General features: G+C 37.8%; 1 protein-coding gene across 1 annotated transcript in view; it reads left to right on the top strand.

Moving 5' to 3' along the window:
• The first annotated feature begins 11,001 nt into the window (after nt 1–11,001).
• The window catches only part of LOC107669049 (DENN domain-containing protein 2A-like), a 36,992-nt gene continuing 35,579 nt past the window's right edge, over nt 11,002–12,414 (top strand). The window contains exon 1 of the mRNA XM_016461148.1: nt 11,002–11,015. The gene's annotated coding sequence lies outside the window, so the exon portion shown is untranslated. The remainder of the gene's footprint in view (nt 11,016–12,414) is intronic.

Here is a 12,414-nt window from a genome sequence, read left to right as displayed (position 1 = left end):
GTTTGTAATCTAATGCTTCGGCTGCATTTATTTGCTAAAAAATGTAAATATTATTAATTGGAAATGAACCCTCATCAAGTGACCGATTTATTGGTTGATTGATTGGTTAATAAGTTGTCATATTTAAAATGCAATAATCATCAGTTCATTAAGTCAAGTCAAGTCAAGTCACCTTTATTTATCACAATTGACTAGATGATGTGGAGGTTGAACAAGTAGTTTTGAGAATTTCATTTCTGATCTGAGAAATGCACCAAAGTGACTGAGAAAAACTGTAATTTAGTTTTAACTTTTTTCTCTTGTGCTCACACATTTATTTGATTAAAAATACAATGAAAACAATAATATTGTGAAATATTATTACTGTTTAAAATAACTGTTCTCTATTTCAATTTTAAGTCGTAATTTATTGCTGTGATCAAAGCTGAATTTTCAGCATCACTACTCAAGTCTTCAATGTCACATGATCTTCAGAAATCATTCTAACATGCTGATTTACTGCTCAAGAAACATTTCTGATTATTATTAATGTTGACAACAGTTGTGCTGCTTCATATTTTTGTTTAAACTGAGATTTTTTTTCCTTTTTTGTTTGTTTTTTTAAGGTTTGTTTGATGAATAGAAAGTTCAAAAGAACAGATGGATGGATGGATGGATGGATGGATGGATGGATAGATAGAAATAGTCAGATAGATAGATAGATAGATAGATAGATAGATAGATAGATAGATAGATAGATAGATAGATAGATAGATAGATAGATAGATAGATAGATAGATAGATAGATAGATAGATAGATAGATAGATAGATAGATAGATAGATAGATAGATAGATAGATAGATAGATAGATAGATAGATAGATAGATAGATAGATAGGAGGAGGAAAGTCTTATTGCTCAGATGTTGCTCTTTCATTGCTTAGTTATTACAGTTTTGCTTACACACATTTTCAAAACTTTACACACAAATCCAAGAATTGCACACACAAAATGCAAAATGCCTCACATCTCTTGCAAAATGAAGCACTGTGTTCAAAATATCACAAATACATCTCAAAAGCAAACATTTGCAAACACCTTTGCCACGATATCAATTCCTGTTAGATTTTTGTGTGTTATGTAGAGAATTGTGTGTTGTGTTTTGCATGCAAAAAGTGTTTTATGAAATTGAAAACCGAGTCAAAGGCCGAGAATTAGTGTATGGTTTTGGAGATTTGGTGTGTGCTTCTGCTGTTTGAGTGTCAGCTTTCAGAAATTGTGTGACAAGTAAAGATTTTGTGTGTAAGCAGTTGAAAAAAACTGTAAGTCCTAAAATTTCTCAGGAGAAATAAAAATAGGCAATAATAATTAGTGCATAGTACTTATCATAGAGTAAGAGTATAGCGCTGCATGTGAAACTGAAACATTTAATGAATTGGATGAGAAATGTTTGAGTTCATATTAAGATCTCTGACTTTTCATTTTAGTCTTGATAGTTTGAGACATTGTTTTGATCTAAAACTCTGGAGGAGACACATGTGAGATTACTGGGATCTTTTTCTAAACAGGAAACGCAAGCATAGGTTTCCATTTGATTTCTAATTAATCTCATGCAAGCAATCAAAGAGATCTTATTTGTGATTTTTCCTTACAGGTCGATTTTAAAAGCGTCTGAAGTATCCAAATACTTCTTGATTCCACCGTTTATGCGGATGGATGGAATTTGTTCCGTGCTCCGTTTGGCTCCAGTCAACTTTTAAAGCAGGACACTCCGTCTCCACGGCAACCAGGCGTCCAATCGCTTGTCCAGCTGCAGATTAGTTCAGCTGTGGGGGGTTTGGAGGAGGAGGAGAAAGACTCCGATGGGAAAGAGGAGAGGGAGGGGTGGGAAAAGAGAATGAGAGCGGAGGAAGGCAGAAACATTGGAGAGAGATAAAGTTGCCTGCAGCTGGAGTTTGAGTCTGTCTGAGCGACTGCTGCTTCTCTTCTGCTTGCAGGCCGTTTGCAGGATACACGGGGACCAGCTGGGAAAAAGAGGATTTAATCAGCCAAAGCGTGTGCTGGAGAAGGAAAAAAAGAGGAAAGAGGAAAGGGAGGAGAAGAAGGGAATAGCTGCTCAGATCATGAGAGTGGATGCAAGGAACATTTAGATGAAAAAGAATTATATGTAATCCATAAAGTCTATGAGTATTTTAAAATGTAATCTACTTGTAAATTCTTAATTTTTGAAATCTGATTACGTAATCCAGATTACATGCAATCAGTTACTACCTAGCTCTGCTTACAGTGCAACATTCAGGAAGGGTTCCTTACTGCCGTAATGACCTGGACTGTCTCCACGGCAACAGCTGTAGAATGCTCCCTGCGGTGCGTGTGAGGGAATTCTGGCTGCTCAGGATTCCGTGAGCTCGCGGGCTTTGTGTTGGAGTTTAAGGGAACGGACCACAGATGCTGTGATTACTGACCTCCACCCCTTCTCCTCCTTCCCGTCTTTCTCCTCTGTAACCCTCCTTCTTTTATAACTCTTGAGATTCCAGCCCCCACTCCTTAAGGAGCCGTGCCTGCAAGCTGTCACTCCGATGCCGTCTCTGTCAAGGTTCAGTGGTTTTTGTAGCACAAGAAGAGAAGAGAAAGACAGAGCAGACTTCAAGGTTGTAACAATGAAGGGTTTCAGGAGAAGGGAATAAAGTGTTTAGCTAAATGCACCACCAGTTTGAAGGTAGAGTTCACCTAAAACAGGAATTTGTGTCGTTGTTTACTCATAATGCCTGTATTTTAAAGAATTTGACAGTAACCACAGTCTGCCAAGCTCCAAAATGACAAAGATAGTCCACTGTATTCCAAGCCTTCTGAAGTTGTACACTAACCTTTTGTGCGAAAAAGTCAAAAGTTTAAGTTGTTATCCATCGGAGGTCTCAAATCTCACTTGTACTTCCTTATGTTTAAACCTACTTTGCCGTAATGCCACGTGAGAAGCAACCACCAATGGCATTTAAATCTGGTGCAACCACTGATCTATATATAATGTTCTCTATTATAGATCAGTGGGTGCAACACTTGAAAAACACATGAAAAATATTTAAATGTAAGTTGGCTATGAAAACCTCGGTCTGTTCCTCACAGAAAGTTATGATATGACTTCACAAGGCTTGGACATATAGTGCACAATTTGCACGGACTTTTATGGTGCTTTTTGTCTTTTTTTAGAGGTTGACTGGCCATGGTCACGGTGCATTTAATATAACATCCTAGTAAACATTCTGTACAATATCTCCTTTCGTGTTTGACAGAAGGAAGAAATGGGCTTGGAATGACATGAGGGGGAGTAATTAGTGACAGAATTAAAATTATGGGGTGGACTGACTTTGTTCAGAGGACAATCATAAAAAAGAAAAGATGCACTTAATTTCATCCATCAACCATTAAAAAGATCAATTTGCATTCCTCAGTTAACTTTGTCGGTAACACTTTACAATAACAGTACATGAATTACATGCAGGAACTAACATGTAATTAAGGTAGTGTTATTCATGCAGTAGTTCATATGACTCATGTCGTAGTTAAGTTAGTTCTTCATTAGTTCTTGATTAATACATAACTCATCATTAGTTCATAGTCAAGCAATTATTAATTCAGGTATTAGTACATGATAATTCATGTACTGTTATTGTAAAGTGTTACCACTTTGTCTTTATGTCTTAATGGCCAACCTACAGATTAGGACATGTGATTTGTTCAAAGATAAGGGATAAGGGAAGTGTCATGGCGTTTGTGAAGATGACAGGAAGGAACAAAAAGGAAATAAAAAGGAGAATGTGGGTGAGGCTGAGTAAAACAATCCATTCTTCCCCATCTGGAATGTGGGATGTTTCTTCTTCCTCTCCTAGCGTGGGTGGTTTAAAATACCTCTTTACCTTCTAAAACTCTTTAATACAGCCTTCTTTCCTTCTCTCGCTCACTCTTTCGCCGCGTTGCACACATCCAATCTGCAACCAATTACAGCGCTTTGGAACCAGCAAACCATCCAAGATGTGCAGCCTAAAGGTCCTTTCATATGACTCGCGTCAATGTTCACCAATTCATTGAACTCTCGGAGTGAAGCACCAGGCTCCTTGTTACTGCATTTCTCACTGGTCAAGCATTATCATGCAACACTCAAGTCTTTCAACTTTGCACAATGTTTGCTTATCAGCTTTAAAAAAAAAGGGAGGAAAAAGCACTTTGTTGATCATTTGGTAGAATCTAGTCAAATTTGACAGATGCCAACGTGGACAGGTTGTGTAACATGCCTTCATTCTTAAAACCAATGAACAAGCTACTCAAAGTACAAGAATATAAGATCCAGACTTACAGATCTGGTATTGGGTGGCTGCTTGATGTTTAATGTAAAATGTGGTTCCTAATGGAACACCAGTTGAGATCCTCTTGTGTTGAGAGACAAATAGACATAATGAAACTAATGGCTTATAATTACTCAGATGTGAGTATGTAAAGACCTCAATCCAACCTGTTTAGCACACCAGACCTGCCATGTTCACTCTTAAATGTAAGGGTATCATTAAGTCATTAATTTTACATTCAGCACGACTGACAGGTTCATGTTTTTCCTTCACTCATTGCCTGAGCATCAAAGCTCTTTTTACCTGTCAGAGATGTTTCAGGTAATGTGAGTTACAAATTTTGTCCGTCTGTGCAGGTGGAGACACACCTGGCCGAGATTTCGCACAATGCTTTAGTTGTTACAGTCGCCCTCAAACGCACTGCCTGGTATGTACATGCACAGCCTTGATAACTAATCCTGTATCAGGTTCTCACTTCAGAAGAATACCCTTTCTGCATTTTGTGTTTTAGGGAAAGCATCTTGTTTGAGTCCTTAGAATAACAGGGCCATGTGTAGATCGTACCTTTGTTGTGCAGAAAGTCTTGGGAGATTCACATGCAAATTCTTATATTGTTTTTATGTTGAGACCTGCAGCAACCCTGACTCTGACTATAAACCTTGTTGCAGAAAAAATGAATCTCAAGAGTTTCACAGCAAGGTTTACCTTCTAGACACTACTAATTTCAGGACCTTGAAGAGGGTAAGATGTTTGTGTTGGGAATGTTTCAGCGGAACATTAGCTAATTGTAACTGAAGGCAAAGTTGTGGAATAAAATTGGCAGGAGTGGTTTGGATAACTGATCTTATACTAACCAACTTGGCTCTCAAAGAGCATTCTATGAAATGCACACAAGCCCTTTTTGAATATTAATGCCTATCTTCTATGCCAGGGAACAATCCTACCCTGACAATCATGGAAATATCTGTGCTCTAACACCCGTTGAGGCATTAAAGCTCAGGGTTGCAGAGGAACATGCAGTTTCCCAGTTTCTGGATCTTCTGGAGTTCTTATATTACAAGGGAAAACCACAGAATTTCCAAAGACTGTTCTTTTTCTGGGAGTCATGTGGCTGAGCTTCTGTTTTTGTCCCTGACAGTTGAAAAACTTTTATCTTTGAACTTGGAAAATTTCATAGGAAGGATGAGATCATTGAGAGGTCACCATGTTTGGTCCGATCATGATGAGACGATGCATTTGAGCAAAATTTCTTTCTCTCACAGAGCTGTGAAGTATCCTGAGAATGCAGAATGAAGAAAGAGATGAGGCCATGGTTTTTGGAAGATTTAGAATCTTTACCCTGAATCCACTTGAAATGGATATCCTTAGTAGTAAAATGCAGTAGAAGTGTTCCATTTCTGACTGATTTGAGTGCAGTTGTCTTGGTCTCCTGTAGGAATTACAATACTAATCTTTGATCAAGGTGGTAGTCCTCGATCAGTGCAACTCATGGTGGCCCTCATGCTCACATACCGCAACTTTTTCTCTGCTCTTGGTTTGACTCGAAGCCAGATCTCCAGTTACACTTCCTGTTTTCCCTCACGCTTCTGTGGTTCCGCCTGAGCATTCCCACCGGCCCTATGCGCCTCAGCGCAGACAGATTCCTACAGTTCCCTGCGCTATTTCCATCAGAGCACTGCGTGGCGAGAGCTTGGGAAAGTCCTCTTCCGGAGTCAATGATCCACCAAGCAACAGAGCCTCTTGTTTCTCTCTCCTCCTCTCCTCTCTCTTTCCCTTCTTTTTTGCCCTCAGCTCGCTCTCAAAATCAACATTTCCAGAGTGAATGTAAACCAAACCGCCAGAGTGATGGAGTCTAAATGAAGGTCTGAAAGTTTTCACGACCTTCAGGAACATTTGGAATCCAAGGAAACGCATACATCGGTTTTCCTCTTCAGATCAAAATCAGATGGGCTCCTCCATGATTTGTGCCATTATTTAATGGATATTTATTGAGACCTCTTTAATAGATCATTTTTCTTCTTCTAGATAGGTATACGATGACATGAAGCAACAATGGAGACTTTTGTTGACTTTCTGCCTCCTCTGGTTTTTAGAGTCTCAAACTCTTCTCAGATTTGCCAAAATACTAAAATCTGTAACTTAAACACTGAAGCATAGCATAACTCAAATCCTCTGGTCTTAAGTCATATCGAGATCTCTCACATTGCATTGCAGGCTTCTTGGCAGTCCTGACCACAATATGAGACGTTGAGATCTCTCTTGAGGAGACATGTGTGAGATTATTGGGATCTTTTTTAAGAGAAACAGAAAAGTGAAAGTCTCCAGTTGCACTTTGCTGACTAGGAGAAACAATTGAGACATGAACAAGAGCTCATTGGTGATTTTTCTTTCCTGGGGGAATATGATCAAACCAACTCACTTAAATTAGATCAAGATTTTATTGCAGACTTGGCAAATCCGAGCACATTGTGAGACATTGTTGAGATCTGTTTTAAAACTCCAGAGGAGACACATGTGAGCTTACTGGGGTCTCGTTCTCCACAGATTCCACTTCCTGTTATCTCCCTTCCTGTGTGACTATCTGTCCATGATGTCGCCCCTTAGCTAATGCTTGCATAAACAAGAAAATGACAGTTTGTCATGCCGTTTTCTCCCTTGAGGTCTCCATGACCTAAAGTGTCGCGCGGTTGGTCATGTGGTTCTGTCCTAAAACCATAATTACAACTTCCACGGTTTCACTGTGCTTATTTGACCCAAGCAAATGTAAACAACCATCATCATCCTCCATGTCCTGGAACAGTATCATTAACAATGTTATTTGATGTTATTGTAATGTTTTACAATCCCAACACCGCAACAACAGGGAACATAGTTGCGATTCAAACGCACAAAAATTCACGGTGAGATTATATTTGGAAGGCACTGATAGGGGGGCACAAACATACATGAAGGAATTGTTTGCTATATCCTCTGCACATCCTGTCTCAATCTGTGGTTGGCCTAGAATTGTTCCTGTCTGAAGCTTGTCCTCTCCCACAGAGGATAACAATGACAAAGCAGTAAATGTAGCATGTAGTGCCCTAGTCTCGTGTGTGTGTGTGTGTGTTTATAGACATATATACAGTGGCCCAGTAGTGCACAACACAACGAAATCTCCACAACACAATGGAAAAAAGCCTCAACACAATGAAATTAGCACAATGCAACGGAAACAAGTCACAACACAATGAAATTAGCACAACACAACGGAAACAAGTCACAACATAATGAAATTAGCACAACACAACGGAAACAAGTCACAACATAATGAAATTAGCACAACACAACGGAAACAAGTCACAACATAATGAAATTAGCACAACACAACGGAAACAAGTCACAACATAATGAAATTAGCACAACACAACGGAAACAAGTCACAACATAATGAAATTAGCACAACACAACGGAAACAAGTCACAACATAATGAAATTAGCACAACACAACGGAAACAAGTCACAACATAATGAAATTAGCACAACACAACGGAAACAAGTCACAACATAATGAAATTAGCACAACACAACGGAAACAAGTCACAACATAATGAAATTAGCACAACACAACGGAAACAAGTCACAACATAATGAAATTAGCACAACACAACGGAAACAAGTCACAACATAATGAAATTAGCACAACACAACGGAAACAAGTCACAACATAATGAAATTAGCACAACACAACGGAAACAAGTCACAACATAATGAAATTAGCACAACACAACGGAAACAAGTCACAACATAATGAAATTAGCACAACACAACGGAAACAAGTCACAACATAATGAAATTAGCACAACACAACGGAAACAAGTCACAACATAATGAAATTAGCACAACACAACGGAAACAAGTCACAACATAATGAAATTAGCACAACACAACGGAAACAAGTCACAACATAATGAAATTAGCACAACACAACGGAAACAAGTCACAACATAATGAAATTAGCACAACACAACGGAAACAAGTCACAACATAATGAAATTAGCACAACACAACGGAAACAAGCCGCATCACAACAAAATTAGCACAACACAACGGAAACCAGTCGCAACACAACAAAATTAGTACAACACAATGGAAACCAGTCACAACAAAATTAGCACAACACAACGGAAACCAGTCGCAACACAACAAAATTAGTACAACACAATGGAAACCAGTCACAACAAAATTAGCACAACACAACGGAAACCAGTCGCAACACAACAAAATTAGTTCAACACAACAGAAACAAGTCGCAACACAACAGAAACAAGTTGCAAAACAATGAAATTAGTCCTATGCATTGTGTTGTGAAGATTTCGTTGTGTTATGCACTACTGGGCTTCCATAGTTATGGGTGGTTGCCAAGGCATTGCTATTGGTTATTAAAAATTGGGATAAAGTTGATGATTTACCTCAGGAAACGTCACTGCCATTATACAAAAAAATTGTGTGTTGCTGTGTGGTTAAGGTTTTCAGTACAATGCTGTATGGTTACTAGTTTGTTTTGAGTAGTTGCTAGGTGGTTGCCAGGGTGTTGTTAAGGTTTAATGCTAGGGTGTTACTGGTGGTTGTTATGGTGTTGCTAAGGTTTTCAGTGCAAATGCTATGTGGTTGCTAGGGTGCTTGGGATGGTTGCTGTGATGTTGCTAGTGTGTAATGAATGCTTGCCAGGGTGTTGTTAGGGTTTAATGTGCTGTTGCCATGGTATTGTTGTGGTGTTATGGGTGACTCCTAGGTTGTTGCTAAGTGGCTGTTAACGTTTTCAGCACATTGCTATGTGGTTATTAAGGTGTTTTGGATGGTTGTTGTGTTGCTGCTGAGTGGTTGCCAGAGTGTTGTTAGGGTTTAATGGGTTGTTGCCATGGTGTTGCTAGGGTGTTGTGAGTGGTTTCTATGGCGATGCTAAGGTTTTCAATGCAATGATATGTGGTTGCTAGGGTGTTTTGGATGGTTGCTATGCTGTTACTAGGTGGTTGCTAGTGTGTAATGAGTGGCTGCCAGGGTGTTGCTAAGGTTTAATGTTTTGTGGCCATGGCGTTCCTGGGGTTTTATGGGTAGTTGGTTATGCAGACGGTGTTATGTGCATAATTCTATGTGGTTTTCAGGGTTTTTTTGGGGGGTTGCCATCATGTTGCTAGGGTGTTAATGTTGGTTGCCAGGGTGTTGCTATGAGGTCATTAGGGTTTTTTGTGGTTGCTATGAAATCTCACAGGAATCTCAGCAGATTTTCCTCAGAATTCTGCGAGTTTTTACCCCAAAATCAATGCAAAGAATGCAGACAGTGTTGCAGTTTCATGCTCATTCTGTTTCATTAAGTTCCCGAAGGTTGTTGTTTATTTATTTTTTTTCACTTTTTTGCTTCCTTAAATAGCAATCACCTGAGTTATTTGGCAGATTTACGGAGTCTGTTCCGGTTTGTGTCAGCAGAATCTAAACCTACAAACAGGAAAGACAGAGAATGAAGTGTAAACTTGTTTGTGCTTTGACTTCGGACTCTCAGTATCGGTGACAGCCAAGCTGTCCTCTCTCTGTGCAAATCACACATCTATCTCTCGGTTTCTGAGAAGTGCAGGGAGCATGAAGTCATCGGCTTGAGGGCCCTCAGGGCCACAGCCGAGTGAAGGCTTTATGAGAACCAGCTGTGAGGAGGAGAAACACAGAGATAAAGCTGGCTCTCAGGTCACTGGAGTGCTGAACACCAGCGTTCGTGACACATCACAAACTGAAATACATTCCATTAAGAGCCATTTCATCATTGCGCTACATTCAAAACATTAAACCATAAAAATGTGTCATTATTTATTTATCCTCATGTTGTTCTAAATGACTGACTTTCTTCTGTGGAATGCAAAATAGTCAACTTTAATAATGCACTCTTTTACATTCAATAAAGGTAGACTGAAGCTCTCAAGCTTTCAAAAGGAAGCATTTCATTTACCTCAGGCAAGTCATCAGTGTCCACAGCTCGTTAGTTCACTAGAGAAATGAAGTCTAGAGAAGAGCATTTCACGTAATATTATACTATATACTTTACCTTACTTTACCTGTTAGTGATGTCTTAATTAATGCATGTTTAAATAAATATGTTATGAAACAAGTTATGAGAGCCACTGTGTAAATGAATATATTTCAACAACAAATAGAAATTTTATAATTTATAATTAAATTTAAAAGCTGCATTGTGTGCAATTTAAATGTTTGCATACAATTTTTTAAGTTGAGTGTTGATCATTAAATTTAAAAATAAATAGTAATTGAATTTAAGTTGTTAATTGTAACCTTAAAGTTATGTAAAAAGGCTGCCTATAGTTTAGAGCAGAAGCTGAGGTAGATTTTTATCCCTAAGAAAATTGTAATTATAATTGAATTTATTTAAAGAAAGAGCAATTTGTTCAGTAAACCACTGCTTCATGTAAAAAATAATAAATTTTTTGTTTATTTTTCCCCATACTGAACTGTGACGTCAAAACTGAGGTACGTAGTGAATCGTCATGTTTGTGTACCGTTACACCCCTAACGTTTATTATGCTTTTTTGTCTGTTGTAGCTTTATAAATCACCATCCACTCATGAAAAACAGCTTCTCAAACATTCACCCTAACATTTCCTTTTTGTCTTCTTCTGAAGAAAGCAAGTCGTGAAGGTTTGGAACAACATGAGAGTGAGTGAATGAAGACAAAAGTGTATTTTTGAACACCATCCCTTTCATTGAGCACTCAGACCTGTGTTTGTAAGTCACCATGCAAGATTCTGGAACGCTCCCGCTGACGTCATGTAGGAAAACTGCGGATTTGACCTGCCCTTTGTGAATCTGACCCTTTGTTTGCATGTGTGTGTTCATGAATACGTGCTGCATGTCCCATAAGAAACCCTCCTACAGTCCGGCTCCGCTGCAGGGTTTGGCTCACTAGGCTTGATCAGAGCAAGAGAGAGAAAAAAAAGATAAGATTTATAGCTAAACGCAGATGGTCTTCTATTTCCACTAGGTCGCCTCACACACACACTCACATTTTTACACATCGTTCCACTAATATAATGCTGTAATGTACAAGGCGAATCTGGATTCTTTTGTTGAATCCAAGGGGATTTGCCTAGTTAATAACTGCTCCACACACAAACACTTATACTTGTGTCGACTACCCATTAGCTTCTATTGTTCGGAATTCAAGTTATTATTAGTGTTTTTTTTTTTAAAGACGTATTTCTTTTTGCAATTAACAAAATTTCCAGCTTTGCAGACTTTTGCAGCATTTTATTTGTTGCAACTAAATGCATCATCATTTTGAGCCCATACTGACACATTTCTTCTATTGTTCGGAATTCAAGTTATTATTAGTGTTTTTTTTTTTAAAGACGTATTTCTTTTTGCAATTAACAAAATTTCCAGCTTTGCAGACTTTTGCAGCATTTTATTTGTTGCAACTAAATGCATCATCATTTTGAGCCCATACTGACACATTTCAGAATGCATTGATGCACAAAAAAGTTTACATAGCTAGAAGTGTTACAGAATTAAAATTGTAATGGTTTTGCAAGAGGAAAGATTCATTTAAAAGAGTAGTCTTAAATTTAATCAGGTTTAAATTTTATAATAATAATAGTAATAATAATAAATTATTATTATTTATTATAATTACATGTAAATAAAATGTAAATTACTTTTATGTAATGTATTCTATTTGTGCATTTTTCTTATTAATTTTAAATCGCAATTACTATTTATTTTATTTGATTATGTTTTACATTTTAATTATTTCTTTTAAATTAAATAAAAAAATGTATTGTGTTTTTTAAATTGAATTTAATTTGTGCATTTAATTTCATTTGCATATTTATCAACATTTTAGTTGGTTTGAGAGTTCATGAGTATAACAAAACAAGCACGCAAACCATCTGTAACTGACATGTTTACTCTGCAGCAGTTATCGCACATACTAAAAGCTTTTCTGGGCCCGTATGTATAAAACTTCTCAGAAATGCTCTTAAGAATAGTCTTAAGCTTTGACTTAAGTGTCAAAAAATTCTTAGTAAAAAGTAGGACTTTTCTAAGAGTAGGAGAC

Source organism: Sinocyclocheilus anshuiensis, unplaced genomic scaffold, assembly GCF_001515605.1.
Source record: "Sinocyclocheilus anshuiensis isolate Anshui unplaced genomic scaffold, SAMN03320099.WGS_v1.1 scaffold324, whole genome shotgun sequence".
NCBI classification, from domain to species: Eukaryota; Metazoa; Chordata; class Actinopteri; order Cypriniformes; family Cyprinidae; genus Sinocyclocheilus; species Sinocyclocheilus anshuiensis.
Note: the sequence above shows the minus strand (reverse complement) of the source record. Positions and strands in the feature narration are given on the sequence as shown.